A 27,138-nucleotide genomic window follows, 5' to 3' on the forward strand; every position below is an offset into this window, starting at 1 on the left:
TGCTGTAACTGTAACGAGCTGTGTACCTGTGTGATCATCACATGACCATGGACCGTATATCACATATATATGCGCTGTATATCACATGATCATGGACTGATTTTTATCCACTGGAAGTAGAATGAATAACAGCAAGCAGAGATCTAGAAAACAGAGGAACTGATACAGAAAATATATTGGAAAATTGTGTACCTTTTTATTATACAAACAGTAATACATGTCTCTAAATATTGGTCTGAAAGTGGACATCCCCTTTAATAACTGTACCCCTTTTCCAACTCCACAGCCCTTGGAAGGACAGCAAACTATGGATCTATGCTGCACAGGGGCAAGACTAAGGTTCTGTTCACATTTCTGGAAGATTCATGTTTTGAATGATCAAATTTTTTTTAGACAGATTAGTTATTATTTCGTTTGTGCCCTTGATACCATGAAAGTTAATGGTAGCGAAAATACCAAAAGATGCTTTCTGTTATGTGTGTTTTGCAGGAAAAAAAAGTAGAATGCTGCAATTTTGTTTCAGCAAAGAAAAAAAAACTTTTCCAGAGTCTAATAGAAGGATTCAGTTTGCATCAGTCAAAAACCAATCAGTTCAAAGCAGATCTGGCAAATCTGAGGTTTGCCAGAAATGTGAACAGAGCCTAAAGGTACTATAATGGCTGATGTTACTGGTTGTCACCTATGGAAAACTTTCATCTGTAGGATATGCTAGGAAGAACTGAGGATTAGACTTCACATGTAGGTTTTTTACTATAGGGAAGTGTTACTTACTAGACAAGCTATGGTTGATAACTCTACTCATTTCCTTTTCACTGTCTCAGTGGTAGTATTCCGATGTCCTGTCTGTTTATCAGCAGAAATATTCCACAGGAAAAGATAAGGAATTGAATGAAAGCGATACAAGCATGTCCACAGCCCACAACCAGCGCCATATGACATCTGGCAAGTGTCAAGACTGTACTGGAAAGAAAGAAAAACAAGGGACTACCTACAAATCTTGTGCAGCAGACCTGACACCGGCCACCCATACGCTACAAATAAGATGCATCTTCACCAATTATCCTATTATATAGAGGAAAACAAAGGATCTGACAGGTAAAATTCCAACCAGCTTGATCCTTTTTTCCCAGCAGTAGACACCAAACCATCAATAACCAAAAATATCAGATATTCATCCAATCTGTATGGGGCGAGGGTTAAATTGTCCATGTTTGATTTTATGGGTGACTGTCTAAGAAAGTGTCTGACAACAGCTCACCACCCTTCCCACCACCACCACAAAAATGAACAAACGTGCAGCATAGTCAAGTCTGTTGTGTTTTTCAGCAGACACCTATGTTTTGTTCACCTTACACAACCAATTCCTCCATTCTTCTAGGTAAGGTTGCTTGGGAAAGAACATTTCATCATGCTGTGGTCAGGAGGAATCATGTACGATGGCAAGTTTCCATTTAGAACAGAGCTGATGAAAGTACGCACATGCGCTATATCGTGGCAACTGATTGTGCAAGGATATAAGGTGTGGTTTCTCCAGACGTTGCAGATATGCAGCATCAGAAGACATCCTGAGCCAACTTCAGCACCAGGCAAACACTGGCAGATGTCAGGGATGACTAAGATAGGGTGGTTAACTACAATTCCCAGACTTGTCAACTAGAATTGATGGTGGCATGTTATGATTCTTCTACCCAAGGGCACCTTACAGCTTGTGGCATGTATCTGACTACTACTTAGGTTTCTGTATACTTCAAGACTTGCAGGTCATTTTTCTGTCCTAGATTAAAGAAATAGTACCGCCATAACTGGTATCGCGTGTTTGTGTATGTCCTTACAGGGAATAAATCTAGGAGCAGCACCCCACCGGTACGTGGCCTGAGTTTGGCTCCACTGATGAGTATTAGGCTAACCTGAAGAATCACACATAGTGAGGCACATTTATTAGGACTGGTGTAATGGATGGCAGTCTCAAAAAATGGCCGACTGGCGCAGGAATTGGAGCTGGTGTGAATTTCCATTCTAACTCATGCATGATCAGCTACATGATATGAAGGTAAATTTGTGGTGCACTTTGGGTACAAGAACGAATGTGAAACGTGCCCAGAATATTTTTTATCAATTAAAAAGGAATGGCCTAGACTGGACTGGAAATTATTTCTTCTGTCACCATAATAAGAAATGTGATGTCGCTGTATGGGGCAACACTATGGTTGATGTTAGTAAGCCATGCTTGTAGCATAATCAAATTTTAATATGCCACACCTGTATTTCCTAGTGACTTAAGGAGACGTATTTGCATACTTCACCCGATATATGAAACAGGAAACAGTTAAATCAATTACACAGGGTGTATGTCATGTTACTTAGAACCTTACATAAGAATGAATACAATGATATTAGGCTATAGTAGGCTGTTTAGTCATGCGTCTTGATAGCCAACTATTGCCTCCCTCAGTGTTTACAAGTCTATAATTTAGGTGGAGATTATCTCAGCATCAACTATATTTTCCACTACAAACTATGGTACTTGAATCCAATAAACATGTAATGTCACACACAATGTCACAACAGGCTTGTCATCACACTTTAGATGACAAGTCCCTACAGCAGAGTCAGCCACAGTATTAACGTACTTACCATGTCCTGATCTACTCTAGTAGGGGTGGCCGAGTAGTGGCCAGTCAGGTGCCAAACCAGCCTTGTAGAAAACCAGCAACAAGAGCATGTGTGTGCTATGGCCTAACTTAAGGATTCATGGAGAATCCATGGAGAGAGACATTTGGATCTTCATACTTTTCTACCCTGTGCCATGTTCCCAATCTCCAAAGACATTGGGAGATAAGGTCAAGGCCCCATGTTGCAGAAATGCAGCTTTTTTTGTTGAAGATTTTGTTGCATTTTTTTGAGCCAAAGCCAAGAATGGCTACAAAAGGAATGGGAAATATATAGGAAGCTCTTATACTTCTACATTCTGCTCAATCCACTCTTGGTTTTGGCTCAAAACACCGCAACAAAATCTACAACAAAAAAAGCTGCGTTTCTGCAACGTGGGGCTTTAGCCTAAGGTGCACACATCAAGGTTTTCTACCACAGATGGGAAGGCGATGTTGTAGCCGGCACCAGGTCTTCTGTCCATGTATTTCCATGGCAAAACCTATCTAAAGCTGAGGCCCCACGGACCGAAAAAGCCGCGATTTGGCTGTGGCGGAAACGCCGCGGTAAAAATTGCGCATTTTACAGTACTTGCAAAGTGGATGGGATTCATGTGACTCCCATTCCCACTTTGCAGAAAAAATTGCAGCGCGGACACGCTGCAATTTCCAAAACCATTGCCGGCGGCTTTCCTATAGATATAATTGTACCAGAACGTCCGCGGTGGAAGACTCCGTGAACTTTCTGTTCAAAGCGCTGCGAGAAGAACCGCAATGCATTCACCTTGCGGTTGTTCCCGCAGCGCTTTAGCACAGAGGTTCTGGCCCGTGGAGCCTTAGCCTAAGGCTGAGGTCCCATGTTGCGGAAATGCAGCAAATTTTGTTGCAGATTTTGCTGTGTTTTTTTGAGCCAAACATAGGAATGGCTACAAAAGGAATGAGAAATATATAGGAATCTGTTATACCTCTACATTCTGCTCATCCCACTCCTGACTTTAGCTAAAAAAAACGAAACAAATATGAAACAAAAAAAGCTGCGTTTCTGCAACGTGGGGCCCCAGCCTAAGACTTATTGCTTCTGGTAGATCAAAAGCATGGCTGCTGGAAATCCAGCACCACATTCCCTAGGACATTTTTTATAAATGGAGTCTATCATAGCAGAAATGCATTTTTACACAAGCACATTAGAAAGGCTATTCCAGGCAGACCTTTTTTCTTTATTTTCTTGCGACCATTTTTAATATATTTGTAGTTCTTCATATGCAAATGGAGCTCAAGGAGCACCGAGAGTGTTATTTATTCTACACCCTCTTTTCTTAAAAAGATACCTCCTACTGAACTTCTTCAATGCTTTTTCTATGGGTATCACCTCACTACATTGGAAAAAAAAAAAAAAAAAAAAAACAGAGTGAGGGTGCTTTCACACGGAGTTAACGTTCCGCTCAACCTGACACGTTGAGAGTGAGCGGCGTAAAACAGAATCTCAGAGACTTCAACGTGTGCCGGTCTTACGAGCGCTACACATTGAAATCAATGGGATTAAAAGTCTCCCATTGATTTCAACGTGTAGAAGACGTAAGACCAGCACACATTGAAGTCTATGGGATTGTGTTTTACAGCGGTCACTTTGACACGTGTTTACGAGTCTGAATGAGCGGAGCGTAACTCCGTGTGAAACCACCCTGAGTTGTCACCCCACCCTCTATTCTACTGACAAGAAAGTGAGGGTGAATTTGTGAACCAGCACAGATTGGAGCTCATTTTTTTGTAGGTGGCATTTGCTCTATCTAGGCCCCAGCAACCAATCTATTTTTCAATGTCTGAATGGGAAAATGTGATAAGATTATGAGATAAGGGGCTTCGTATTATTACATTCTCAGTCCCTGGTTCTATTAATTGAAACTAGCCCCAAATGACTAAAAGAAAAACCCAATGGGATTATATCGGTGATATCAGAATACAAAATGGAACAGATCGGCTTTTTGCAGCCGCTTATTTACAAGGGAATGGCGCAGCCTTCTCCAATATAATTAACTCCTCACCAATGCAGCCGTTCTAATTACTGTAATTGTTAATTAGAGATGCTCAAAGTTCTTTTCTTACCACACATAGAGGGAATCAGGGCAGTATTTCATACGCCCTCGGAAAGAGCTGCCAGCTCTCAGCCCCGTCTTGCCTCTTCTCATCTGTGCGTTACATTTCCACCTGCTTTAAAGCAGAAACTAAATACAATGGAATCATTTAGGAACAGCATCTATCAAATGAGAAGCCGAAGCCCATGGGGGTCAGGATGCGTCTTCGGTACGGTTCGCCAGGCAAGGTTATGATGTATTGTACTGCAGAGTACATGGCAAAAGAGAAAAAACCCAAACACTGTGAATTACAATTCATCGTGTCACCATTTGACAATTCAATAGTCATCTTGGCAAAGACTGCTTGGCCTAGATTGGAGGAAGACGCCTGCTTCTGAGGCTGATGTGATTTGATTAGTAGAGAACTCGTCCCAGAATGCAATGCAGTAAATGGTGCAGTTGCTGCAGAAAATCTTGGATAGATGACTTGTAAATCAATGCTGTTCTTGTTGGTACCCATGCCATTTAATCAAGTGGGTTCACTTTTTAGATTCAACTAATTGCCTAAGACATTATGGTGAAATTACAAGTTGAGAAAATCATTTCAGAGCTATCGTCTCCCTAATATATATTGGGTCTAGTTTATTCTAATGCTGAACCATTATCACTTTAACATTCCCAATTTGCTGCAAATACAAACACTTAGATAGTCGAGGACAGGAGTTTCCTAAAGAGTGCACTTGTTGGGGTATTCATGCAAACCAAAATTTGAAAATTTAGCACAGGCACAACCCCTACCTACCCCTAAACACAATGATAATATGTACAGCAAACCTTAATGTTTCTGAGATTGAGACACAGGTGCCCACACAACAGTATATGCTTGTCACAAAGGGTTTGATTCTAAATGGGCTTAACACAGTCTCTTTTGCATGAGTTGCATTGAAGTGTATGGACATCTTAGGGCTCGTTCACACAGAGTTTTTGGGTAGCGGATTTTGACGCAAAACCCGCCTCAAAATCCGCTGCCAAAAAGGGTTCCCATTGACTTCAATGGTAGCCGCTCAATTCTCTTTTTGGCTAGCTAGCAGCGGAAAAAAGAAGCAGCTGACTCAGCCACAGCATCCACAGCGCGAGACTCCCTCCCAATTAGGCCTATTTATTTGAGCCTAATCCGGAGTGGAATGCCGCGATGTTGCAGCTAGCTGCAAAAATGTTCACACGCGAAATGCAAATTCCGCCGTGTGAAAATACCCTTAGGCTGGTTGGTCGATCGAAACTTCCTCTAATGGCCGATGTGGAGAGACATTCATTTAAATACAATCACAAGGAATCATCTTGATCAATATTTTCTAGGTCTCCATCTAATGATTGAATAGTTACATAGTAGATGAGGTTGGATAAAGACATTAGTCCATCAAGTCCAACCTATAACCCTACAATCCCTACAGTGTTGATCCAGGGGAAGGCAAAAAACCCCATGAGGCTCATGCCAATTGCCCTATTTCAGGGGAAAAAATTCCTTCCGGACTCCAAATCTGGCAGTCAGTATAAAAACCCTGGATCAACGTGTCCTTAACATTCCTATGAGAACCAAGACATCTTCATATGTTCTGCAGAAATCAAAGAGCAATCATAAAAATAAAAAATAAACACTTTGGGCCAAAGACGGGGAAGACTTAAACAATGAATTAAGAAAATTGCATATATGGAAATTCCCTAGTATTTTTTCAATATCGAAATTGCTGCTACAGTCAGTCAGAGATCTGAAAATAGATAGGAACAGTTGTGGGTATTCCAAAATTCCTGAGGCATTTACATCATACAAAAGCATATTGCAGATAATGCAATTCATTATTTTAAGTAATGTACCTATCAAATCCATGGTGGTTCTGATGACACCCTTGTATAATCTGAGTGGTGGAGGAAATTATACGGGCAATGCTCCTTAGGAAAAAAATAAGCAAATCGCCTGAAAGATAACTGTCTTGGTAGTGCCACCTATTTGGTAGGTACCCTGAAAGTCAATGTTTGATCTATTCTAGAGATTTGTAAGCTCAGAAGTTAGACTGAATCCCATAGAGCTGCGCTAATGTGCAAAAGTTCTTTTCTGGGGCCAGAGTCAGTCTGGCTTACACAAAAGACCAGAGGGGATGTCACCCAGAAAGACCAAAAGTCTCTCTGAAAAATCACAAAGAAAAAATCTTAAAGTAGCCCAAGCCAACACTGCAGAAAGCAGTATATATCTGGCTGTTCTGGGATACACTACATCTGAGATGAAGCAAGTTGATTCATGACTTCTGTAGGCATATGCCTATAACTGAGTCAATGAGAAGATTATGGCACAATACTAGGGGCGGCAAGGACCACGTTCTTAGAGCAGTATTCCCATCTCAGAATTTTTGGTTATATTCTCAGGGACCCACGTATATCTCAAGAATGAGACAGCCCTAACTGAATGAGAAAAGGCTACACATGCACAAACCTCTCCATTCACTTGTATGGGATTTCTGAAAATAGACAAAACTGTCCCCTCGGGATAAGTTATCAGTATGAAAAATGGCTCTAAAAAACCCCTAAAATACTGGCTCCCAGGTTTCCCAGCAGATTATAGATGGGGGTTCCAGGAGCAGAGTGTGACATGAGCTTGTGGATAGGGAGCCCAGCTTATGTTTGTATGTGATCACATCTAAGAGCCACCACTTTATGGCCAATCCTAGGTCAGAGAGGTCACAATGTAACTTGTACTGTAGCTAAACCATCAGTCTACATATATGACAATATCGTACACCAATGGAAGCTGAATTGGCTCAACTACAATCAAAAATGTTCTCTTCCCAATGTGTGTCCAATAAAGATACTCCCTTTCCATATGATATATTATAGACATCATAGAGAGTCATAGCTGCAAGTGAACTCTGATCCACCCATTTCTTCATAGTATCAGTTCCTGAAAAAGCTGGGTGATAATTATTGGCTTCCTGAAGCTTCTCCTGTATCAATGTATAATGAGGCTTTTTTGTATTCAGAACTCCAGGAAAGAAAAGAGATGTTACTGGTTGTCACCCAGCTTTTCCAGGAACAGATTTACAGTAATAACTCTCTTTTACATACGACCAGGTTAGGTTTATTAGTACAAAATAAAATGCAGGGAATATATAATATGCAAATGTAAACTGGATGTTGAGACATCTGTTCTACAATAACCGTATACACAAACACTTCTATAAAAACACCCATCAAGCTTGTAATTCCTGCCATAAAAACAGGAATCATTTGCTTCTCCCAATAAATGCTCACTTACCATCAAAGAAATGCAATTACATACAGACATACTGATACAAATAGCTTATCCCATTATAAGTGGGGATGGGATCAGTATGCACAGTGCACCACCATGCAGCATTAACCCTATAACAATGATGACATCATATGACCTTCCATCTAACAGTGATGCAATCATTCCAATGGACGAAGAAGCCATATTGGAGATATGTGCACTAGGGAAGGTAGAGGGTTAAAATGAACATCACAGTATATTCCGCTGGACTAATCCCAACATTATAGGGCCTGGCAATGTCTGAGCCTATGCCTAAGGGAGGACACAGGAGGGTGGAGGAACAAACTACATATAAGGAAGAGACAGAACCATAAAGAAAGCATTGCAGGCAGCGCTTACATCCTGACAGTGCACAGTGACCCCAGCACATTCTGCTGCTCACATCTCAAGTGTGATGTACGACAAGCGCTTTTCTTTCCCATCCCCCTTTTCCATCCATAGCCCAGGGAAGGAAGGAACAGGGCACTGGGGGTTTCCATTGGGGGTTGGGAAGGTGGAAAGGGAATTGTGGTAATGCACTCTACTATACAGAAAGGCTAAGCAGCAATGGTACATAGCTATACCAGCTACTTATCCCTTCTGCTGACAGTAGCAGACATGCAAGCATTCAGGGGAAAACATCCCATCCAGAATTGTCATATTGTACTCTATAGAACACAGAATGTATCAGATATGCCACTAAACCTGGCTACACTATGGCGATACATCCCTGGATCCAGCCCCTTTTCATTGCATTTCTTCAATGTCCATCACGGATGCTACATGGCCAGTGCAATAGACAGTCTTCATAAAGGGGTTCTCTGGTAATATATGAATGTAGCAGCAACATACTCCACAAGATGACTCCCATCTTTGCCTCAAATCTGACAGTTCATAGAATACAATAGAAGAATCATCTGCCTACTACTTGTATCTCAACCCTGATGAATCAATGCACCAGGCTATCCTAATGGCCGTCAGGTCACAAAATATAAGTATATTATATAAGTGATGTCCCAGGATTACCTACTTGTATGTATAACTCCAAGTTTGTTAGTAGTCTCTAGAGAAGTCGAATGCTAGCTAGCCATCTTTTCCTACAGCTGCCTTAACATCTCAGCATTTTAGAACCAAATTCTTACAGACCCCCGGGACATACAGTGGAGCATGATCAATTTCAGCAATATATTATGTAGTTCCTGAGGACCCCTTTAAACAATGTGGGCTACTTCTCTTGTAGGGGGTTGTCCAGCCTTTTGATATGGATGATGTTTCGATCACTTGGAATGGAGCTGAGCTGCAATAACCTGGCCACTACTTCATGGACAGAGTTGTCTGCTTCCAGATCTGTCCATTGTGTAGTTCTGGCATTGGCAGATGCTGTAACCTACCGATTTGTAGGGGTGCCAGGTATTTGAACCACAACAATCTAATATTAATGACCAATCTTAAAGATGGGGCACTGATATTAAAAATCCAGACCCCTTCAAGCCATTCATAACTTCATAAGCTCCAGCTACTTTGAAAGCTCAAGAAGATGTAGTTGCTTAGAATATCTTTCTAGCTATATATAATATAGCTTACGGTATATAGCTATAACCCAATGAACAGACCAGTCATTCTAGAGAAGAAGTGTCTCAGAGATCCCAAATGATGGAAAGCCAATGGTCATACAGCTATGCACGGTGGCCTCCTGGAGTCACAAGTCATGAATTGCAACTAACACCTTGAAATGTACCCATAAACTGTACAAGCTAGTTTCTACTCCTAAAGTAGGGGACTCTGGGGACAGGTTTATACATGGCAAACTTGTTGCAGAAGTTTTTGAGGCTTAAAAAACATTCCATACATCTGAATAGTTGTTTCTGTAAACATATGCATATGCTGCAAAAAGTCTACTGTGTGTGAACACAGTGGAACAAGCACATAGCACAGATCTAGAAGGAATCTTATGGGGTACTTCTGCAGTCCGCTATAGAGCTGGTTTTCTTTCAGGGTCATTGTAGATGGCTTGGTTATGCAGACAACATAGCAGTCTAAGGCTTCATTCAGATGACCGATGGTGAAAATGGCCATGAAAAACGTCCGTCTTTCCCATCTCTTTCACCTTTAAGGGGCGCCTTTTTCATGGATACTTCATACTTTTTGCTACATGGAGTAGTATCAGTCATGTAAGTAATCCCCATTCACATACAGTGAAATTAATGCATTCACGTGACAGGTAAGGTAAGGCTAAAGCCGCAGAACACAGAAAACCTGCTTTTTTTGCTGCAGATTTTGCTGCTATGTAAGATCTGCCTCCTATTCATGCCAATAGGAGGCAGATGCAGATTTTTTCCTCAGATTTGTTTTATAAAAAATAAAAGTCATACTCGATTTTCAGGTGGATTTAGCCTGATAACTCCCATTGAAGTGAATGGGAGGCAGAAAAATACTGTCTGGCAGGTGCCGAATTTGAAGATTCTGTGGCAGAATTTAGTCAAGCAGAAAAATTCAGCTTCAAATTAGTAAAACTGAATTTTTCAGTGTGTATAAGTTCCACTATGTGAACATAATCTTATAGGGGCACGGTGACTGGCTTTGTTATGGTGGCACTATGATACTGTAGCTCCATGACGGGGAACTGTGATCTTTTACCTAGGTACCTGAACATTTTTTTTCTAGATTACCACATAACTAATAATCTCTCTTTCCTATCTCTAAAACTACAATCATCCACCCCTCATGATTATTAGAATCCTCATAGAATAATATAATGTCATTCTGAGCATTCTTAAATCATGCATTCGCTTTTGGAGTGCCTTACAGAATATCAGTAGGAATCAGTTAACGTGCAAATCCCTTAACAAACTCCTGTTGGCCACGACTTACAGACAGACCTTTCAAAAACTCCACCAATTGTAATGCTCAGCAGGTGTTAATAGTTGGTGCTCCACAGATTTCACAACAGATGGAATTTTTTCTCTAGCCCCCACCATTCCTGAGCAATCAACGCTCAGTTTGGCTGCATGATGTGCTACTTAAGGCTCCGTTCTCACGGCGTAACGCACCGCTCATTTAGACACGTAAACACTTGTCAGAGCAAGGCGCTTCAAAACAGTTCCCATTGATTTCAATGGGTGCCGGCTTACGCGCGCTACACATTGAAAGCAATGGGAGGCTTTATAACCCATTAATTTCAATAGGTAGCGCGCGCAAGCCAGCACCCATTGAAGTCAATGGGATCTGTTTTGAAGCGCTGTGCTCTGACACGTGTATACATGTCTAAATGTGCAGCGCGTTACTCTGTGCGAACGGAGCCTAAGCTCTGTATTGTTAGAAGGTCGGTGTCAGATGGGAGGGTTGTGATTCAGAGCTCCAATCAAAAGCAGCCAGTGTAAGAACTGAATCACACCCCCATGTCTGCTGCTGCCTGACACCGCCCTCCTGACAGACTGTTAAATCTAAAATGTCCAGAACTGTTTTCCAGATTCTATCCGAAATCTACAAATCAGTCTAGAAATATCTTGCACAGTAACTTTAATGCCAGAGTGATCAAAAATGCTGCAAAATTTCCAGAAATCAGATGGTTTTTGCTACAGCTCACCTGCAAGTTTCTCTGTGAGCTTGCCTGTAGCTTTCCATTGCAAAGATTTAAAACTGCAGATAAAGGGGGTCATGCCATGAAAAATATTTCTTCTCTATCCATAGGCTAGAAGATAAACTGCTGATTGGATGGACCCCCACTGATCCTGAGAACAGGGGATTCAGAGATAGTCATGTGCTGTACTTCAGATATTTCCGCTGCCATCACTGAAATGAAATTATTCTCAATATAAGTAACCCCCTTCATTTTCAGGATCAGTGGGGGTCTCCGCCGTCAGACCCCTAACTGATCAGCAATTTACCCTTTATTGATCCACACTTTTGGTTCAAAAAAATACAATAAAATCTACAAAAACATTGGGGAGATCTATTACATTGGTCTTAATACCCCCTGTGTCATCAGAAGAAAACAGACAGTATGGTGGCTCAGTGGTTAGCACTGCAGTTTTACAGCGCTGGAGTCCTGGGTTCAAACATCGGCGAGGAGTTTGTATTTTCTCCTTATGTTAGCGTGGGTTTCCTAAAACGCTCCAAAGACATACTGATAGGGAATGTAGCTTGTAAGCCCTATATGGGGCAGTGGCTGTAAGGTGCTGTGGAATATGACAAGTAAGCATAATAAAACAAGGCATACATAGTCTGTGAGCCTGGAATGAAACCTATACCAGTTCAAAGCCTGTACACATAATAAATCTGCCAGGGCTCATTGCCACTGCCCACACCATTCCAAATTTTCAGAAAGTGTCAAGGTCGGCATAAAAACACCATTTGCAATTTTTTTTTTATTTAAAAAAATGCCATATGGAAGAAAATACAAACCTGCAGTCTGACTTTTCTTCTTTTTTTTTTTTTTTTAACACCAGAAAAAAGCGGGAGGGGATGGTAAGTCTCCACTGTGTGTGAAACCATCTTAAGGCCCCTTGCACACTACTGTTTGTGGGCCACCGGCTGTGATTAAACAGCATAGCAGCTGCATGGGCAGCACAAGGATGTCATCCATGTGTCTTCCATGTTTCTGCGGCCCCATTCATTAAATGAATGGGGGCGACAGACGCATGGCCGCAAAATTGGACACGAATCGGTCCTGAATATTGCAGCCCGGACTATCGGCCCACACACGGATCTGTGAAATATGCATGGGCCGACAAATGAATGGGTCAATGTGATATCTGGGAAAAACCCGAATAGCACACTAAACTAGAAAACGCTCGTGTGCAAGGGGCCTTTGGCTGACGATGCGACTCCACATTGCAGACAGGGCTATGGAGTCAGAAGAGTCAGAGTTACAAACTCCAACTTGAAAATAAAATGATTCATTATTTTTAATTGCATTATACAATTATTGTTACTATATAATTAATTACATGTAAAGTTAGTTGTATATTTGCTCTCTTAGAAATTCAATCACTGGCTTTGTTCCTGAATTAAAGGAAAATTACTGCTTCAGTCTGACCAATGCTGTCAACCATTTACAAAAGAGTCGGAGTCAGGATGTGGAAAAATAGAGTCAGAATCGGTGGTTTGGACTACTGTCTCTACAGCCCAGGTTGCAGAAAAGCTGCATTTTTGTTGAAGATTTTGGTGGGGGATTTTTTGTTTTTTTTTTGTCTTGAAATGGAATGGGAAATACAATATTCCTATACAAGTTCCTATACTTCTCTCTTCTGCTAAAAAAAAAACCTCATAAAAATCTGCAACAAAAAAAATTCTATTTTTTTTTTTTCACAAGATGAGGTTTATTTTATGGATTATGCCATTTCTGTTTCTAACCAATACATCTGCCATTACAGCTCCCACACGGGTTGCCATTCTTCCTAGCCAGGTAGTCATAAGTTTGGAGACCATTATGGCTCCCATAAGGGCTTGCCCACCCAAATTTCACAGACTTCTGAATGTCATATCTATTTATCTGTGGAGTCATACTTCCGCTGTTCCATATGAAAATTTGTCGTATGGGATTCTAATGTATTTGGGTGGCAAAAATACATGAGGGCTGTAATCACAGCAATATTGTTTTTACCCAACTTTTCCAGAAACAGACAACACATTAAAATCACAAAAGGCGTGGTTTATTATTCTGAGAAATTCTAATACAGAACAGAGTCCCTTTCCTATAGACCTAATATATGCAGGTAACTCACAGCACTGAAGCAAAGTGACCATGTCCAACCAGTAATCTGCCGGGGCTGTTAAAGCTGTACATGATAACGTTACATAAAATACAACTGCTTATGGCTATGGGAAATGCAGGGTCATTGTAGGTAATCCCAGATCCATTGAAGCCAGAACTATAAGAAATCAGAGCCTGATATCCACATGAAATAAATGGCTGCTTAGATGACGTGAAGGAATAGGCAGTCTTACATGAGAGGGTGATTCTCTTTCATAGAAGGACAGATGCAATTTCTAGCATTGTCCATTGATGCAACATGGTGCTAACAGGCCGCCGGTGATAGGCCTTATTCATTCAGAACTGTACAGGCACGACGCAGTAATTCACAGCTACTGATACAGCCCAGGATAAAGTCATATGGAATAATAATCCATTTATACCATAAACCACTTAGATGTGGGTAAAACGAGTTTCTTCATGACTGAGTCCTTTTAAAAGGAGAGAACGCCTACATGCAAGTGCACAAGGGCAAGGGTAGTGCCACAGGGATGAAAGATTCAGGTATACCAGGCAGATCAGATGTGGGTTACAGGGCACAAAATGGAACGGCAAGCCACATGGCCTCAGTTAATGGATGAATCTAGGCATGCTGTGAACTAGTAGCTGAAAGAATGGGTCTGGCTCGCATGGAAGACGGTATATTAGGCTGTAAAAAGTAGGGTGTAGGCTTGTCCCAAGTTTAAATCTAACCAAGGCAACATATGTACAGAGTTAATGTGGTTGGGGGTATCTCCAGTACTCCTCCAAAGGAAATTATAATTTGTTAATATGATATATTACACAATGACTGTGATATGGCTGCAATAAGTGGTAAAACCTATGTACACTGCTGCAGAATATGGTGGAGCTATATAATCACAGGAAACAAATATGGAGATATTACAAGAATTGTGCTCATGGTATGGCTCCTATCATACAGAAACTAAGGAAAATAGATACATGGCTAAGAAATTCTAGAAATTTGGAAAAAATGACTGTGGTGAAAGATTGTAGAAATATATATATATATATTAGAATAGACATGATATAATATTAATAAGTCATGAAGACACCAAGAATTGACAGAGATGCCATAAAAAATGCCAATCGTGATACTAGGTGGAAGAGAATGATGCAGACATAAAAAGGATGGGATACAATGGCATAAATGGGGGGAGGGTTGCAACACTGGTTGTCAGGGAAGGCAGAGAAGGATGTGATCAGGCAGTAGCAAGGCAAGATATGCAGAAATGGGAGAGGGCAGCTGATAATGCTCCATTAATCCCTTCACTGCTGGTAGGGCCTGCAAACCACTCATGGGAATGGAGACAGGCAAACTGCAAATGGGTGGGCAGATAAAAAAGCAGGTGCAGGACGAAGGAAGGAATGATGTAAAAGCTTCCAAATGAGATCACACTAGACACATTTCCTTAAAGATGCCAATACATACAAATGATATTACAGGGTGGAGGGGTAGCATTTAAAGGAGCCACCGGTATAGATGGGGTTAACCACATGATGGCGGAGTGTTGTAAAAGACAGATCAGATTCTCCATCTCTCCTGTGGTCATACAGCTATAGGCTGACTGATCAGGGAGCAGACAGAGAGATGTCATCCAGAGTGGTACCCAGTGCACAGGCCAGCCTCCTCCATTCACTCTATCACCGAACAGGTGCAGGGAGGTGCTGTCAATCATCCACCCACCCCCCCACCCTTCACTTACCTGTTCTCCACCAGATGGGCCTCTCCTGCTGTCTCTGGCGATGCTGATGTCTTCCTCAGAGACCCCCTGATCCAACGACTATGTGGCCCTTAATAGTATGACCCCCATTACACCTTCTATTACTGATCCTGCCCAATGTTACACCCTATGTTACATGACATCCTCCTGGTCACCCCAGAACCTTGCATGAAGGTATGTCTACTATATTACATGGCATCACCCTTGGCAGACCCTCAGCCCTGAATCCTGTATTACATTGTACCCCCACCCTGCCCCACCTGTGTCTTGTGTGCCCCCCTCTATCACCCTACATTGAGCTGCCTCCTCCTCCCTCGGTGCTGTCTCGTCTCCCTGGGTAGAGATATGATGGGTTCTTGTTTTCCTCTCCGCTCCCTACCTCTTCTCCACCAGTCTCGGTCAAAGCTGGAGACTGTGGAGCGGAGATGCAGGTGCCCCGCTTCTGCAGCTCTGGTAGCCGGCGACAAGGGAAGGAAAGCCGGTGTCTTCCAGCTCCATCATCCCTTACAGCTGACACCCCGCTCCTCCCACATCGCTCAAACAACGGGGTGCATAGAAAATCACCCCTATTACCAGCCCAGCAGCAGCGCCTCCCTAGCACCAAGGTCCCACCTATTGAGAGCTGATTGACACGTGAGACAGCCAATCACCGCATGAATAGGAACCTGACACAGCCTCAAACACCTAGAGAGGCGTGGCCACCAGGTTTGACTGACCAGGACTTGAACCAATGGCCGGAGAGGTGTGTAGGGAGTGCCGATCCACCAATCAGAGTCTCGGAGAGGCGGGATAAAATTTAAGGGATGATGTCATCCCGAGCGTGGTGAGGTTGCTTAAAGGGAAGGTGTATCAGTGGGTGGGGGGTGATGCCAGGGGGGTTAGCAGGTGGGCACTGCCAATGCAGTACGCCGACAGACTCGGGGATACACCGAAAGTTTTGGGGGGTTTGAGGTGGGTGTGAGTGGTGCAGGGAATGAATGGGCAATATGTCTCCAATATATGAGGGAACATGTGCCCTATATAGACACAGATGGGGTTTTGGTCCATTTTCAGCCTCACCATGTATGGACATAGGTGCAAACGGAAAATGCATTTTACTCTTTATTTTTATCTCAAATCACACAAATAATTTCAAATTGACATTTTTTTCTTAGAAAACTGTAAAATCAAAAATTCTATTCTATCAGAGCTGGCAATGTAGCCATCATACACAGACTCATACACTACATAACATCATAGCTTTGTATCTACAAAACCATCGGTATGCTTGGCTGGGACTATAGTATCTGTGCAACAGGGCTACGCAAAAGGGAACCTGCCACAATGACGCAAGGTTCACACTAGCGGACCGGTTTACTTTCTTCTCATCCGTTTGAGGACGAACAACGGAAACCCAATCCGCTTCAGCGGTTACCCTCAGACCCCATAGATTATAATGGGGTCTGCTGGTTTCCACAAAGAATGTGGAAAGAAAAGTCCTGCTTGGTTCTCTCCACATTTTTCAAGAGGAACGGGGAACGGAATCCCCAAACGGAGACCAAGTGCTAGTGTAAGCCTAGCCTTATGGGGAAGTCTGATCTGCAGGTAGCATGGTATAGAGCAGGAGGAGCTCAACAGACTGATCTATAGTTTTTTGTAGGAAAAGATTCAGTGTAACTTCTATTTTCTTGATCTAAATCTCTGCCCATTCTGGGTTTAGGAGTCCAGTGGGCGGTCCAGCTGAATGACTGACAGCTAATTCTTTATAAAACCCAAAGAGAGATACCTGGCGGTCACTCATTGAGAACGCCCACTTATTATATGCAACAGTTTTTGTCGGTATGCAAATGAGTTCTCTCACAGCACTGGGGGCATCCCCAATGCTGCGAGAGCACTCTCTCCAGAGACGCCTCCATCTTCTTCAGCAACCACCTCTTCACTCGTTCTCTTCAGGCTGGGGTCACACTTCGACGCCTGCGCAATGGGCTCTGCCATCAGGCCTCACACAGAGCCGACTGCACATACCGTCAGCCATTTTTTTGTGGCCGCTTACGCGAGCATAGGCAGTACGCTCCTGTAGTTCAACGGAGTACAGAGTGTACTCTCTCGCCCCCAGTGCTGCGAGAGAACTCATTTGCATATTGACAAAAAACGGGATTTTAACCTAATGGCGGAGCGAAGACAACTTCTAAAGGTAGGAGAAGAATACAATGTCACAATGATTCACGGCTCGATACTCCGGTAAAATATGTATATACGTGAAACTGGTTATGCACGGATATAGCCTACTGGGTTTAGGCAAAAGACATAATGCATGAGAAAAAAGATATACATCGCAATGAGTAAGGAGCTTAGGCTCTGAAACGCGTAAGCGGTTCAGCATGTCGCATCGTCATTGCTAGTCCGGTATATCTACATGAATTTTTTGGAATAACGCTGAATTTGTTTTTCTGTTCGATGTCTGTATTGGGTTTTTTATGGGACCAAATGTTCCTATTCATTAAAAGCTAAGTTATATCTGGATTTATCGTTGTGCTGGATATATCTTTTTTCTCATGCATTAGGAGAAGACTATTCCGACGTGTTATCGAGAAAAAAAAAAGTGTTTTAATGGTAGAATCCCTTTAACAATGTACTGTGACATCACTATGTTTTTTCTTAACTTTTTCTGTTTCTGTATCCAGTCATTGTGGTTTGGTTGCTTGATACACCTCTGGCAAAAATCTGAATATATATAGCGCATTCTTTTTAAATATCACAGATATTGAATAGTTGTTAGTAGGGAGTCAAGTTTTATGCACTGTCCAAATCCTCCATTTAGATTGTTTTTATGGTCTTGTTAAAGGGATTCTATCATTAAAATCACATTTTTTCTCGATCACAAGTAGGAATAGACTTAAGAAAGAAGATTATGATAATCTGTTTTCCCTTAGCCCAAACATCAGCACAACTGGGGTATTTCTGCCCCTATGAGCTGTTAGGACAGGTGGAATTTTTAATTACCTAACAGCTTTTGACCCCTATAAGAGGCCGGAAGACCTGCTCCTCCCTTGTGTTAGTAACAAGTATGATCTACAGAGCAATTCATAAAGGTGACACACACATATACATCACATATTGTACAATAGCACCTCTTAGGGAGGGAGCCTTGTGCTGCTGTTTGGGCTAAGGGAAAACAGATTATCATTCATAATCTTTCTTTCCCCCTACGCCCAACAGCAGCACAAACGGGGATTTAGCAAGTATTATCTCCCCTAGGGCGGGACCTCCTGGCAGGCTGATGCCAAGACGGAGTGCCCAAATGCTGTAGCATCGGCCGTACGCCAGTCCAATCTGTAGTGTTTGGCAAAAGTCAGCTGTGAGCTCCAAGAGGCTGCAGCACATATCTGCTCTAGAGAGAGGAACCGTGTTTCTGCCCATGATGTCGCCACTGATCGGGTGGCATGGGCTCGTAGGAAATCTGGAACAGGAAGATTCTGAGCCCGTAGGGAACAGCTGATAGCTTCTCTGATCCATCTAGACGGGGTTACCTTTGATGCTTCAGCGCCTCTATTGTGGCCAAACACTTTAACCAGAAGATTCTCTGATCTTCGGAACGGTGCTGTACGGTCCAGGTAGATACGTAGTGCTCTTACCAGATCCAGTGTGTGTAGCTTCTCCTCCTGCTCAGTGGCAGGGGAGGGAAAGAAACCTGGTAGGGTGATCACTTGATTGGTGTTCTGAAGTGTGGGTACCTTCGGCAAGAATCCTGGGACGAACCTTAGCTGTACTCTGTCAGGAAAGAAAGTTATGAAAGGTTCGGAGGCTGCTAGAGCCTGCAATTCGCCAACCCTCTTGGCGGAGGTTATTGCCAACAGAAAGGTCACTTTAAATGACAGGTACTTCCAGTCCACTTCAGATAATGGTTCGAAGGGGGGCGCACAGAGCCCTTGTAGAATCGCGGCCAGGTCCCACCTGGGGACAGGGGGCCGTACCTGGGGGCGGAGCCTGGCAGCCCCCCTAAGGAACTGTTTGACAAGAGGATCTTGTGATAACCGTGTCTCCAGGAGAGCAGATAGAGCTGACACTTGAACCTTGAGGGTGGCAGGTGCTAGTCCTCTCTCCAGGCCGTTCTGTAAGAACTCTAGGACTGCATCTCTGTCTGGATCGCGGTGGCTGCCTGTACACCAATCTCGGAATATCCGGGCGATCCTTTGGTAGCTCTGATTGGTTGCCTCTGCTCTTGAATGGGCTAAGGTACTTAGCACTCCCTGGGACAATCCTCTGTCTGCGCGTATGGCGCGGTTAACCTCCAGGCAGTGAGGTTGAATTTGTCTAGGCCCAGGCACGGCCGACTGTTCAGTGACACCAGGTTCCTGACTGGTGGAAGCCTCCAGTAGTTCCCCCGACTCATAAGGATAAGGTCGGTGAACCATGCCCTTTTTGGCCAGAACGGCATGATCACTATTGCCGAAGTCTGGTCCTGCCTGAGTTTCGCCAATACCTTCGGTATCATCGGGATGGGAGGGAACACGTATGCCAGTTCAAACCTCCATGGTATTGACAGGGCATCCACAGCCAAAGGGTTGTCTTCCCGGTACAGGGAGCAAAACCTTTCTACTTTGGCATTGTGTTGCGTGGCCATCAGATCCACCTCGGGGAGACACCACCTCCTGGTCAGGTAGTGGAAGATGTCCTGATTCAGGGACCATTCGCCTGTGGTCGGCCGGCCTCTGCTGAGTTGATCCGCTAGGACGTTCAGGCGGTCCTGGATATGTACCGCGGCCAGCTGGGAGAGGTTTCGTTCTGCCCAGGAGAAGATCAGGTTGGTGACTTGCATGAGCGAGGGGGACCTGGTTCCTCCCTGCTTGTTGATATAGTGGACTGTCGTCAGATTGTCTGATCTTACTTTGACCGCTTTCCCTCGTAGAAGTGGTGCAAATGACAGAAGGGCTCGATGAACTGCGGTAAGCTCGCGCCAGTTGGATGAGTGCGTCCTCTCCCGCTGATTCCATGTACCTTGAACCGGGGTCTCCCCCAGATGAGCTCCCCAGCCTGTGAGGGAGGCATCTGTAGTCAACAGGGTCCAGGCGGGCTGGACTGAGGACTTCCCATCTCGCAGATGGGTCCACCAGGGCAAGGTTTGCCGGGTGCTGATGGTTAACTGGATTGGCTTCTGTAAACCTGAAGGACTGTGATTCCAGACTCTCAAGATCTCGTTCTGTAGAGGGCGCATATGCCATAGGGCCCAAGGAACTGCATCTAGGGCAGCGGACATCAATCCAAGGACCTTCATAGCCGTCCTGATGGTGACCTTCAGTGTGGAAGACAAATGATGTGCTGCCCGAGCAATTTTCCTTTTGCGAGGAGAGGATAGAGAGACCGTCATGTTGAGAGAGTCTAGAATAAGTTCCAGGAACTGAACTCGTGTTGATGGCACCATCACTGACTTCTGCCAGTTTACCAGCCACCCCAGCTTGTCTAGTAGAGCTACGACGGTCTGCACCTGCGTGGTAAGAACCTCCTTTGAATGAGCCTTCAGAAGCCAGTCATCCAGGTACGGGACTATGAATATGCCTTGAAGGCGCAGGGCGGCAGCGACCGGAGCTATAACCTTTGTGAAGGTGTGGGGGGCGGAGGATATGCCGAACGGGAGGGCTGCGAACTGGAAGTGCGCCTCTTTCCCTTGTATGTCTATGGCAATCCTTAGGAACTTTCGGTGTGCCAGAAAGATGGGTACGTGGAGGTAGGCGTCCTTCAGGTCCAGAGTGACAAAGTGATCTCCAGGGTGCATGAAAGGTAGTACTGACCTTATGATTTCCATGCGAAACCGCAGCCTGCGGATGAAGTGATTCAGATACCTGAGATCGATGATCATACGCCACTCGCCTGATGGCTTGGGGACCAAGAAGACTGGAGAGTAGACGCCTGTGCCTTGCTCTGCGCGAGGAACCATCTCTAGCGCGGCCTTGTCCACGTACTCCTGAATCAATCTCTCCAGATGACGTTGTTTGGGGCCCTGAAGAGGGCGGGTTCTTACCATCTTCTCTGGCGGCTGGGAAACAAAATTAATTTTATAGCCTTCCTGGATCGTCTGGATGACCCAGGGGTCCCGAATATTCTGCCGCCAGGCCTCCACATAGTGGGAAAGATGACCGCCCACCCCAGGGGAGGGGTGTACTGAGAGGGAATTAGAAGGGGGCATTCTTACGGCCACGAGATGAGCCCCGACCTCTTCCTCTCCCGGATCGCCGCTGGCCTCTGGTGCCTCTCCGGGTGCCTCTTCCTCGAAAGGAGGTACTCCGACCTTCAAGGGGCTGTGGCAGGTTCTTGCCCTTGGAGTCGGCCCAGCCTTCCATGATGTGGTCGAGCTCCCTTCCGAACAGCCGTCCGGGCTCAAAGGGGAGACCACAGAGGCTATTTTTGGAAGTAAGGTCAGCCTTCCAGGGCTTCAGCCACAGGGGTCGGCAAGCCACAGTAGCCAGTGCCATGGATCTAGCCGCCAGACGGGTCTGAAAATGGGTAGCCTCTGTCAGGTGATCCACCAACAGCGTGATGTCGGACACTGCCGCGAGGAGATCATCACGATCCACGCCGGAATCGATGTCCTTGGCCAGGGATGACAGTTCTGCGCGTAAGCCAGTTGCTACCTCATTCACGACCATGCCCAAAGAGGCCTGGGCAGAGGCGGACGAATATACACGCCTCAAAGATCCTTAGACTCGGCGATCCATGGGGTCCCTGAGGCCCAAGCCATCCTCTGATGGAAGGATGGAGCGCCTTGATAACTTGGCCACGGCGATGTCCACCTTTGGTGGGGGACCCCACGCCTTTAGTTGACTTTCAGAGACGGGAAAAAGTGCCTTGAAGCGTGTGGATGGCGCAAAGGATCTCTCCGGGTGCCTCCATTCGCCCTCCATCAGGCGGAGCATCTCCGAAGAGGGCCTGAAGGTACAAGACCTACGGCTAGAGCCTACCCCGCCTTCCCGGTCTCTGATTCTTAGGGTCTTGAATACTCTGGACATTTTGTCCAGGGGAAAAATCTCCTTCTCCTCCTCCGTACTAGAAGACGACTCCACATCCCTGAGGCGCAGCTTTTCCAGAGGCGGCAGGGACAATTCACAATCCAGCCGTGGCCTCTTGGCCAGGGAGACGGCTTCCATCCTTTTCATGGAGTCCTGGACATACCCCTTCACCCAGGAAACCATCTCTCGCATGGGAGTTGTTTCAACAGAGGGGGCCGTGCACCCCTGACAGAACCGATATTGGGAGTCATCCGGCAGCGGCACTCTACAGGAAGCGCACGCCAGATGCTTCCTTTTGGAAGCAGCCTTCCTTCTAGGAGGAACAGTGGAGGAAGAAGAAGACATTCTGAGGAGGAAGAAAAGGATACACTAACTACTTACTGCCCCCAGGGATGCAACTCCCCAACCTCCCTCCCCCCCCTGGCCATGTCCACCAAACCTTAGTCAATGAAGATAGCTCTCCAGCAATGAAATGACCAGGGAGCTTCACCAACTGATGTGCTTGCAACCGGAGCGACAAGCACTAACTGAAGCTCTAGGGGGACTTAAATAGGCCAGGGGGCGGGGTTTTGCCCGGAGCCCCGCCCAGGGGGCAGGGGCTACAACGGAGCCAGAATCTCCATGAGAAAAGGGGAGGGGGGAAGACAGGGGGGGGATCCGACTCAGGTATGGTCCCAAGGACCGGGGGACCCCCCCCCCGAACTACCACGGCAATGCTCGTGTCTAGGGGTTATTCTCTTTCCGTCCGCTGCGAGACCCACGCACTGCGCATGCGCGGCGGACCCTGCTAGACGGCGGACCCGAGGAACCTGAGAAAGGTTCCTAGGTCTAGCGTTCCTATACCCGGGGAAAGCCCCGACCCGGCGCGTCAGCCAGACAGGAGCGCGCACGAGCCGGCAGGGTCCCCGCCGGGAGAAGAGGACCCCTGCTGAAAAAAGAAGAGGATGTCCAAGAAAAAGATCTTCCGTTGTCAGGTACGGATGGGGGAGAGTAGTGGACCCCTATAGAAGGTCAGAACACCTGCTCCCCCCCTGACCACCTGTCCTGTCCCACAGGACAGAAAAAAACACAAGGGAGGAGCAGGTCTTCCGGCCTCTTATAGGGGTCAAAAGCTGTTAGGTAATTAAAAATTCCACCTGTCCTAACAGCTCATAGGGGCAGAAATACCCCAGTTGTGCTGCTGTTGGGCGTAGGGGGAAAGGCTATTCTTCTCCTACCTCTAGATATCCTGTCCACGCCACCATTTGGTAGAAATCTTGGTTTTCGTTTGTATACAAATGAGTTCTCACGCAGCACTGGCTGCGGGCCCCTCCGCTCAAACAGCACTGGGGGCGTCCCCAATGCTGTGGGAGAAATCTCCAGTGCCGCCTCCATCTTCTTCAGGAACGGCCTCTCTGTGCGTCTTCTTCTGGAGCTGGGTTCAAACTTCTACGTATAGGGGCCACACGGTGGCTCAGTGGTTAGCACTGCAGCCTTGCAGCGCTGGAGTCCTGGTGTTCAAATCCCACCAAGGGCAAAAAAAACATCTGCAAGGAGTTTGTATGTTCTCCCCATGTTTGCATGGATTTCCAGCCCATTTTCAAAAAAAGACATACTGATAGGGAAAAATGTGCATTGTGAGCTCTATGTGGGGCTCACAATCTACATTTAAAAAAAACAAAACACTTCTACGTATGTGCAGTCGGCTTTGTCGTCGGGGCTCGGGAAGAGCCGACTGCACATGTGGGCAGCCATTTTTTTGTGGCCGCTTACCCCAACTTACTGTGTAAGCAACCACAAGAAAATGGCCGCTTACACTGGAGGCGGTTACTGACCGGGAGGAGGAGGACTTTTGGGGCTCAAGCAACAGACATGGGCGTGAGCAAGGTATAACGCTGGGGGGTGCACGGAATGCCCAGGGTCCACGAAGGGGCTAATTAGCATATCAGTTTTACTGGTATGTTATTAGAACAGGGGGGTCTTTGAAAAAAAGATTAGCAGCACCTGAATAGCCTTTTTAAAGGCTATTCAGGCATATGATTATCTCAAATGGCAATATTCTAATGATAGAGCCCCTTTAAGTGTTTAAGGCTAGATTCACACGACCAAGTTAACCAGCCTGAGCAGTATACCAGGAGAGAGAATCCAAGCATTATAGTCATGTATGATGCTAGGTGCTCCCTGATTATAGTACGGGACAGTATACTGTTCAGGCTAGTACATCTGGCCAACACATGGTCGTGTGAATGCGGAGTATGTTTGGAGTCACACAGGACAAACGTCCTGCTGAATTTCATACTGAAAATTCTACATTGTGTGCCTCTGCGAGTTACCGATGTAGAAACCATATGAAATTGGGTCGTTTTTGCTGCGTCTCACTTGCAAGTCTCTCTGAAGGATCTATCAAGCCTTGCAATGGTTGGATGTCTAGGGTGAAATCCATAGCGATAACTGACGTGGAAAGTTTGTGATGGCTAACCTGCTGATATTTCTTGTGCATCCATTTTAGTATCCCCTCTTTGTGTTTGTTATTGTTCAGTCTAGTTATTTGGGTTCCAGTGATTTGCTCTGCACCATTTTCAATCCTGTTCCCTTACGTACAGCGTATGTTTTTACAACCAGCGGGAAACATTCAGTATTTGATTTCTTTTAATGGAAACAGTAGCGTCTTGTAAGACTTATTTACATCATTTGCATGCAATCAGTTTTCAGGACATTTGCTTGGTTTCAGTGACAACAGAAAACTGCTGATGACCACACTTAAAATTCTTCCAAGGACTGAGCTCTGAGACAACTGAACAGCAGTAGTCCTGAGGAACTGTGTAGAGATTTAGATTTTAGGAAGATTTATAAGTAATCCAGTAATAGCACTTGAAGGAAACTGCAACCAGCCACTTATGTGCAATCAGATGTAAAGAAATGTGAGTAAATTCAACATACCGCAGATCTGCTGCAGAAATATTCTACAAATGTGTATGGATTTCTGAAGTCCCTTTCAGATGAATTGGACAGTTGCAAAATTATCTTCAAAGATCTGTAGCTTGTAAATATGAAATATTGACTTTATCCTTCTTGGTCATTATGTTAGAGGAGATGTCTAGAAATAATCATTGATGGGCACTACCAATCAATAGGACAAAAAGGCCCCTGAAAAATCTGTCATCTTCATGCAGTCTGGCTCCCCTGAACTCTGTTGCACACCTCCTATACCCTGTCTTGTACTCTACAACATTATTGGATATATGAGTTTACTTTTTCATTTCATTGTAGTTTGTAATGGTACCATTTATTGTTCTGTACAATGTACTAGGAAGTTGGGAAAAAAATTCACAATAGGGTGGAATTCATTCACTGTAACATGTCACTTGTATTCTATGGGTTGCTACGATTCTAGGGATACTAAATTTATATATATTGTGAGCAAGTGAAGGGTGTGGTCTGGGAAGACAGGTACATTCCAGCCAGGCACCTAAAGGGTGTATGGTAAGGATTCACACCAGGGAGGTCAGCTGACTAATCAGGCCCTAATAACAGTCTGTGTGTGAAGACTAGCAGGGTGGCACCACACTGACAGAGCTGACCTGTCCAGACTGGACCTCCAAAGCAGGTACTGTGCCACCCGTTGTTGTTGCCAAGGTGGGAGACTGGTAGCCAGTCTCCTGTATAGTCAGGGACAAGTTTCCTTACGTTTAAGTTAGTTTTCTCAGCCGAGAAGGATTTTGTTTTGTTTATCCTGTGGCTTTGCAAAAGCAGTGTATGCGTTACATGTGAATAAAGCCTGAACTTGTGTGCAATCCAGTGCCCGTGTCCCTGTTTCCTGCACTGCTACAAGCATCTATGATTTCTGGAGTATATTGCTGATGTGTGAAGATGCCTACAGCTGACTAATATTTATTTCTATTACTGTGGACACGTGGGACTCTGTTACAGCCTGGGAACCTACCATCACCCACCTACCCCATGAGTTTATAGAAGCTTGGCAAGAGAGCAGCACCATGTATACCTGGATGGCTTCAGACTTCTTTGGGCAGTAAAACACAGTAGTAAGAAGAAAGGAGGAGGGCTGTGATGAAGGACATTTGGGGCATTTTTTGTGGTTAATGGACAATAGTGCTGATACAAGATACCAAACTATCAGCTGTGAGCAGGAGATCTCACTACCTACCAAAGAACTACCACATGTTATCGTGATAGCTGCCTATTTACCACACCTCTGCAAAAAAACATTTCTACCTGTTATATCTATATGCTGTGACCCCCCCCCCCCTCCTCATGTCCTACAACCGCAGTAGGCTGTATTATTAACATCACTCTGAACAGAGAACTAAATGATCCTGCAGTGTGACTTTGTTTCTTTCATTTTTAGTTGCTGTGATTCCTAGGATTTCTCTATCTGCCATGAGCTTGTATGTGTTTCTCTCTTGTTGTATACTACTGTACCATCCATGAGACTATCACTGAAATTTCCCCATTCTGGGACTATTAAAGGATTATCTTATCTACCTCAGCGGTTCCCCACAATATATATATATATATATATATATATATATATATATATATATATATATATATATATATATTTTATGTGTTACTTTTTAGTCACTTTACGTGTTTTTACGTGTACTTTTTTAGTTATACCTTTTTGGTGAATTTTCATT

General features: G+C 44.6%; 1 protein-coding gene across 6 annotated transcripts in view; it reads right to left on the minus strand.

The window, feature by feature from the left end:
* The window catches only part of PPFIA3 (PPFI scaffold protein A3), a 104,849-nt gene extending 89,090 nt beyond the window's left edge, over positions 1-15,759 (minus strand). For all 6 annotated transcript variants that reach the window (XM_075280228.1, XM_075280227.1, XM_075280223.1 and 3 more), the window contains exon 1: positions 15,501-15,759. The gene's annotated coding sequence lies outside the window, so the exon portion shown is untranslated. The remainder of the gene's footprint in view (positions 1-15,500) is intronic.
* Between the last annotated feature and the right edge of the window lie 11,379 nt (positions 15,760-27,138).

Source organism: Leptodactylus fuscus, chromosome 6, assembly GCF_031893055.1.
Source record: "Leptodactylus fuscus isolate aLepFus1 chromosome 6, aLepFus1.hap2, whole genome shotgun sequence".
Taxonomy (NCBI): domain Eukaryota; kingdom Metazoa; phylum Chordata; class Amphibia; order Anura; family Leptodactylidae; genus Leptodactylus; species Leptodactylus fuscus.